We start from the raw sequence: 7712 nt of genomic DNA on the forward strand, positions 1-7712 counted from the left end.
TAGGGCCATGCCTGGTAAATGGTAGGTGTTCGTCAATGACAAATGAACATAAGAAGGAAAGGAAAAACATCTCCCTTTCTCCGCTGGCAAAATTCTACTCTTGTGCTTACATTTCTACTACAGTAGTCAACTCTGTGCTCCTGGACACCCAAACCTCACTAAGCTCAGGTCTAGCTCACAGTGAGTCCAGTGGGTCCCCAAACCCCTTCTGTGGTTGTTTCCTCCGTGTCAGAGTGCATAATTGGAACAGGCATACTCAGAAGTGGGCAGAATCCCCACAGCAGGTGACTGAGTTGCGGCCGTCTGTGAAGGCAGGTCTGTGTCTGATTGGTCCCCCCAGGGCCCCATCCAGGGCAAGCACAAGGGTAACTCCCTTTCCATTCCCTGACTTCTGTCTACTGACTTTCACTTGGCAGTGGCTTTGCTCCCAGTCCCCTCTTGGTCCTCCAGTCCCCTCTGAGGGCAGCTGGTGGTGTAGCCAATGGTCAGGATAGGGCAGGAATGGAGGTTTTCATAGTCAGCTGATCCGCATTAACTTGTGTCATCTTGGGCAAGTCCCTCCCCAGCCTGGACTTCAGCTGCTCGTCTGAAAGATGGGGCCAGTGATCCTTGCCTCGTCTTTGGGGTCGAACCTCTCCGCCCGTGTCAGGCACCGTGGGAAGCAGGTGCAGAGCGCCCGGGCCGCTGTGTGCAGACCCGCTTTCTGTGGAAGTCGTGGTTATCTCCAGCCTTGAGTGTTTAGAACCACGGGTAGGCCTCCGGGCACTGCGGGCACTCGGAAATGCCAAAGAGAAGCCCAAGTCCGCGGCGGCCTGCAATGCCCCGTTGAGGGTTTAACGTGTTTATTTTTAAGCCCCAGCGGGGGAGGCCAGGCCAGGCGGGTGGGGTGAGCACAGCCTGGGGGGGGGGCTGGCTCCGGCTCCGCGGCTGTGACCCCAGCGGCCCCGTCTGTAGCGTGCGGTGCCCCGCGCTCTCCCCGCCGGCCTTTTGTGAGGCTCCGAGCGAACAAAGGAGGGACGCGCGCCTCCGCCACGGCCAGGCGCGCCGCGGCGTCGCAGGGGTTAAGGGCACCGAGCGGCGCGCTCCCGTGCTAGAGCGGCCGCGGGCGGACTTCCGGAGCGCGGGTCCCGGCGCGCGCCGCGCGGCTGCGGGAAGGGCGGAGGGCGTGCGGGGGTGCGGCGTGCGGGTGAGCGGCCGTGCGGGTGTGCGGGGGTGCGGGTGAGCGGCCGTGCAGGTGTGCGGCGTGCGGGGGTGCGGATGAGCGGGTGTGCGGCGTGCGGGTGAGCAGGTGTGCGGCGTGCGGGGGTGCAGGTGAGCGGGCGTGCGGGGGTGCGGGTGAGCGGCCGTGCAGGTGTGCGGCGTGCGGGTGAGCAGGTGTGCGGCGTGCGGGGGTGCAGCTTGCGGGTGTGCAGGTGAGCGGGCGTGCGGGTGAGCGGGTGTGCGGGGGTGCAGCCTGCGGGTGTGCAGGTGAGCCGGTGTGCGGGTGTGCGGGGGTGCGGCGTGCGGATGAGCCGGTGTGCGGCGTGCGGGGGTGCCTGGGTGCAGGAGCGCGTCTCCGAGGCTCGGCGCGCCGCGGTGGCATCCTGGGTCACCTCGGCTGGTCCGTCGCGACGAGTCCCCAAGCGCCTCAGCCCGCGAGTGCGGGACCCGCGGCGTGGGAGCCCCTCGGGGCCTCGGTGTCCCGCCGCCGGATCCCGGGGCTGGCCGAGGGCGGTCGGGCTGCCCGGGTCGTCGCCCGCGGTCTCCCCGCCGCGCAGTCAGGGAAGCCGGGGCCGGCGCTCTCAGTCCCTTCGGCCCTTGATCTCGAGGCCGCTGCTGCCCGGGGCGGGCGCTGCGCGGCGCTCCGTGTGTCCGGGGCGGCCCCGGGCGTCTGCTGTCCGCCGTGTCGCGGCCTCCCGAGGCTGCCGGCCACGCGCGCAGGAAAAGCGAGGCTCAGAGCGATTCTCCCGACTCACGGTGCGGGCCGGTGGCTGCGGGCCGGTGGCTGCGGGCCGGTGGCTGCGCGGCGAGACCCGTGAACTCCGGGCGGTCGCGCCTGACGGGCCGGTGTTTGGGGGAAAGTGGCCCCTACTGAGTGCCCAGGACCGAATCCTCTCACGGAGGGCCAAGGCGGACAGGGGACGCGGTTGGGGGGTGTCACACCTGGTCACCTCTCTCTCGCACGGCCGTAGTAGGACAAGGCTCGGGCCGTACAGTTCGCTCTTTTATCGTGTTTTGTTACTTAATCGTAACGGCACACCCTTGCCCGTCAGTCACCGCGAGGGCGCGGCTCTGCTCCTGGGAAGCCCCGACCTCGCCCCGGTAAAATGTGCGGCCCAGTGTTTCTCAGGATGTTCACACACTTGGACACCGCAGCACCACGGTCAGCTCTCCAGCGCTCTCACAGCCCCCTTCCTGTGGCGAGCCCTAAACCACCACGAATCTACTTTCTGTCTCCATGGATTTGCCCATTACGGACATTTCCTATAAGGCCTTTTGTGACCGAGATAATCTTTTTTAAACAAAGCCTTAGCTCAGAGCTTGGGCCTGTAACCAAACCCAGCGAGAACTGAAGAGCATTGCTTTGATTTTGTTGGATTTATTTTTGCCACTCCAGGACGAATGGTAGATATTTCCTGTGCGTGATACGAAATTTCCTTTTTGAATAAATTTTTGAATAAATTTGTTTCAAATTTTGAGTTGGCATTTTTAAAGAACAAGATTAAATAGACCATCTCCAACTTTTATCTCCAAAAGCCAGGAAGATAGGACGTGAATGACGTTTGGGAAACATTAGATTGTCTTGCGTTGAGGTTCTCCAGGACGTGGCTTGGAAACGACCCTACTATTCCACTTGACTCCCCTGCCAGCTGCTGTGAGGAAGCGTATCATCTTCCTGATGAAGAAGCAGGTGCAGAAAAGTTAAGTGTGATGACCTGTCCAAGTCACACCGTTAGTGACAGAACCTAGACTTCCCCTGAGGTCTGTCTTAATTCCGAAGACCACGTCCTTACCAAATCCGGACGTCCCACGGGGGGTGAGGAATGGAGGAGCAGGCTTGAAGGAGGGAAGACTCTAGCCAAAGTACCAGGACATGTGGGGGCCAGGCTGGCCACCTTGTTTTTGGTATCGCAATGAATGTTCACATATTTCTATAAAATAACTTAATTTGTGACTTTACACAGAAATCCCTTCTCAGTCACAGTTGGGGCTTTCTTCTCTTACGGGCGCGCCAGAGTCCAGGAGGTGCTACCTAGATAAGGAGTGTGTGTGTGTGTGTGTCCCCATGAGCACATGTGTGTGTTGGTGCTGGGCAGATCTGTGGTCCAGCTTGACGCTTTTGGTGATTGCCGTCCAAGCCCACAGTGCTCCCTTCAAGTTCATGGCTTCTGCCCTGTATCATGTGTGAGGCACCAGAATTTGGGCCAGCCGAGACTCCGTGTATGTAGGGTCCCCTGTTTCCTGAAGATCAGGCAGCCACCTGCTCTCAAGGCTGGCTCCTTTCTGGAGCATAGCCGTGGGGCAGCAGTAGGACCCCCTCTTGCCTCTTCCAGGCCAGAGACTTTCACCAAGATCTTCTTCCCCTCCCAAACCCTCTTATTCCGCTTCTTATTTTTTCACTCTGGGTTTCAATAGCACGTGAAACTCCCAGCCCATTTCCAATTAAACTAGTTCCCTTTTCCTAAAGGGCAGAGAGCGTTCAATTTTTAAACCTTAACTTAAGCAAAAAGTAGCAAGTAGAAGACAAAAGAACCAAATCCTGTCACATTGTTGTCAACACCTTTGGTTTTTTTGTTTGGTTGGTTTTAAGATTTTATTTATTTATTTGAGAGAGAGAACTAGCGAGAGAGAGCATGAGAGGGGAGAAGATCAGAGGGAGAAGCAGACTGCCCACAGAGCTGGGAGCCCGATGCGGGACTCGATCCTGAGGCTCCGGGATCGTGACCTGAGCCGGAGACAGTTGCCCAACCAACTGAGCCACCCAGGCGCCCCTGTCAACACCTTTGTAACTCAATCCTCTCATCTCATAGCTGTGCAATTCAACATGGACCCAAGTGTGTTAACTACGCCTGTCCTCCTTCTAAGGCGATCAGAGGTCCATCTGGTGTGACTCAGCTTGAGGGAGTCTCAACCCTAACTCCAGACAACTTAGATCTAAGAGTTATTTTTGACCATTATAAACAAAATAACTAAGTTTGCTCCAGGTCATATTCTAAGAGTTCTACATGTATAATGTCCCCAAAATCTCTTCAGCAACTCCGAGAGGGAAGTACTGTTATTGTGTCCATTTTACAGGTGGGGAAACTGAGGCATGGAGAAGTGAAGTCTTTTGTCCAAGGCACCATGGTTAATAAATAGTAAAGGCAAGATTTCAGTCCACATAGTCTGACTTCAGTGTGGGCTGTCAAACACAGAGCACATATTCTGAAATCAGACTATTTCCTCTATCACTTACAGCAATATCTTAGTATTCCGTATATATTGGAAAGTAGTTTGTAGTTACTTGGGAAGCAGAACTGGGAGGACTCTCCTCCCCACAGAGGAGTCTGAGCACTCTGAGACCTGGATCTCTCACACAGGACGCCTTTCTCCCTCCCCAGCTCCTGCCGCCCTGGGCATGACTTCCAACTCCAGTCGCTCCCCCAGTCCCCAAACTGCCAACCCCAGCTACTGTTACGTGTCCACGTTGGGCCAGGTAGACGCATTACTTCTCTCTTCTTTGCTGCAGCCCCGCAAGGAATCAATCCCCGTTTTACAGACCAGCGAACAGATTTAGGAAGGCCAAGTGACTTGCCCAAGATCACACAGCTAGTGGATGGAGCCCCAGGATTAGAACCTGGATGCCCACTTCTGCGTCTCCTGCTCTGTAAGACGCGTTAGCGATCGTACAGAGTTGAGAGCCACCTAAGTGGGTTCGTGGCGGGCAGCGTCTCTCTGTAGTTCCCGAGAGAACCTCCCAGCCTCTCTGGCTCTATTTCCTTCTTTGCAGAATCTCTTTTTACCTTCCTCATGTTTCTCAACTTCCTAATGAAAGTTGGGAGAAGTTTTTTGTTTTGTTTTTTAAGGATTTTGTTTATTTAGAGAGAGAACATGCACATGCAAGTGGTGGGACAGGGAGGGACAAACCGACTCAGCGCGAGTGCTCAGCGGAGCCTGACACAGGGCTCAATCTCCTGACCCTGAGATTATGCCCTGAGCTGAAATCAAGAGTCAGTTGCCCAGCTGACTAAGCCACGCAGGTGCTCCTGTTTTATTTTCAATTTCAAAATTAGACTCAAAGACTACTGTAAAGAGGGTGTTCCCATAAAGGAGTTTCTTTGGGGGGGGTCATACTGTCTGCTCTAAGGAGACCTTTTCTGCCTAGGGTTTTAGAACAGCAATGAGACTGGGGAGTCGGAGTTCAGGGAAAAGATGGGGACATCATGATAACAATGCTTCTGTTTACTGTGTCCTAATAACGTGCCAGGCCATGGCCTAAGTCCTGTGGGGGTGTATGTGTGTGATGTGTGTACGTACTAGGTGTGTGTGCATACGTAGGCTAGAGGTCATGTTTTTATCTACCATTCTATTCCAGATTTTTAGATGGAGTTTTGTTGAGATCACTTCACCCTACCTCCTAGTTTAGAGGCGAGGGGTCATGGCTGCTTCCTCCTTCGAGGGTCATGGAAGTTCTCTTCTCTGCTAGTCCCCATGGCCGGCTCTTCGAAAAGACCAATTTCTGGTGTTAGCGATAGGGGTCACTAGGTGGTATGACTATAATGTTACTTACCTGTATTTCTTAACTTTCCGTAGTGCAGGTAGACTGCCTCCGTGACCAAGATCAGTCCCCTTCCCTCACCGAATGCCTTTCCTCCTTACAGTACTCTTTCTCCAATTTAAATGATGACTTGCCTCATAACCCCCCTAGTGGGAGAAGTTCCAGTTAAAGAAGTCAAGACCTTGGGACGCCTGGGTGGCTCAGTTGGTTAAGCAGCTGCCTTCGGCTCAGGTCATGATCCCAGCGTCCTGGGATCGAGTCCCACATCGGGCTCCTTGCTCAGCAGGGAGCCTGCTTCTCCCTCTGCCTCTGCCTGCCATTCTGTCTGCCTGTGCTTGCTCTCTCCCCCTCTCTCTCTCTGATAAATAAATAAAATTAAAAAAAAAAAAAAAAAGAAGTCAAGACCTTGTAGTAGAGGGGTGTCCCCTTACTTCCAGTGGCAGCCACATCTGCAGCTCCTTTGGAATAAAGGAACCAAATGTCATGACCCCACTTCTCTCTCAAGTCCCTGATAGGCCTAGGGATTGGCATCTGAACCCAACTTTCCACGGCAGGGAATCTCAACAGGGTGGTCCTGGGCCTGAGCGTTAGGAAGGTTATGAACGCAGACTTGGTTATCATAACTTCAGAGGATGCTAGAGGCATGCAGTGAGCCAGACCCAGGGAGGCTGATGGATGGTCTTGTAACTCACTAGGCAGCCCACCCAACAATGCCCAGAATGACAGTGGATTCCTGTGGGTGGCCTGGTGACCTGGTGAGGTGTCTAGATCTGGAAATGCTGTTCAGTTGTATCATGGCTACCCAGATGACCAGCTAATGTCTTGGAAAGTTTGAAAACCAGTCCCAGGAAAAGTAGAACTCGTATCATATTGAAGTTAATGCAACTCCATATCAGGGGTCTAGGGGAAGAAGGGTGTCACTGTCCTGGGAATGGATGTGTCACTTCTAAGGGAACAGGATGTTCTAGGGACCCCATGACTTCCTGGGTCTCCTGGGGCTTGACCAATATCCCAGGTGTCTGTAAGACTCTACATGAGCACTGAGCAGCTCGATGGGATGCATCAATGTATGAAAAATCCTTTTTTTTTTTTTAAACTGAATGCCAGTGAATAGGCAGTAAGTGACACTTTAAATAGTGTAAAACTACTTCCACTGTTGGAGGGTAGTCTACATACCCTTCTTTATTTTCTTGAAATAATTTTAGGATTCATTCTCTCCATAGTTTATTTTCAGAAAGCTCACATGCTCTCTAAGAAGTTAGTCCATGAGATGTTTGCTGTCGTTTTAATTTCACAGCTTCAAGTCCCAAGTCATGACAAAGAATGACTTGAGATTTGTGTATACTGAACCTGAAATTCCCACAGTTGCCTAAAAATTGAACAGAAAGAAGTAAACCCACATATTTAAGAATTCTGTGTAAGTAGACTCTGTGATCGGGAAAGTATTATACTCCTGAACAATGCCTAGCCAAATATTGTGTTCAATTTATAATTACAGTTACAAATCCAGTTAAAATAGTTAAAGTTACAGACCCAGGAAAAGTTATAGGCTCAAGAGTGACACAGAAAGTGCAAAGCTAGAACTACCACTTTGGTCCCCTAGCTTCAAGTTCAATGCTTTCTCCACTTGTTCTCCCCCAACGACTGCTGCCTCACAAAGCTACGGCCAGGAGAAAACTATAGATCAATTTGAAAGTGATGCTGAGAAGGCAAGGAAGGTGAAGCAGAAGTCGTAACAGGAAGGCAAAACATTTTAAAGATTGATTTATTTATTAGAGGGAAAGCATGAGCAGGAGGGGCAGAGGGAGAGAAGCAGACCCCATGCTGAGTGCAGAGCCCAACAGCGGGGCTTAATGTCAGGATCCCGAGATCAGGACCTGAGCCGAAACCAAGAGTCAGATGCTCAACCTACTGCGCCATCAGGTGCATCTTTTTTTGTTGTTGTATTAGTATTTTATTGTTCTAACAAATTACG

This window comes from Mustela putorius, unplaced genomic scaffold (genome assembly GCF_011764305.1).
Source record: "Mustela putorius furo isolate JIRA1106 unplaced genomic scaffold, ASM1176430v1.1 tig00004039_pilon_pilon_pilon, whole genome shotgun sequence".
NCBI classification, from domain to species: Eukaryota; Metazoa; Chordata; class Mammalia; order Carnivora; family Mustelidae; genus Mustela; species Mustela putorius.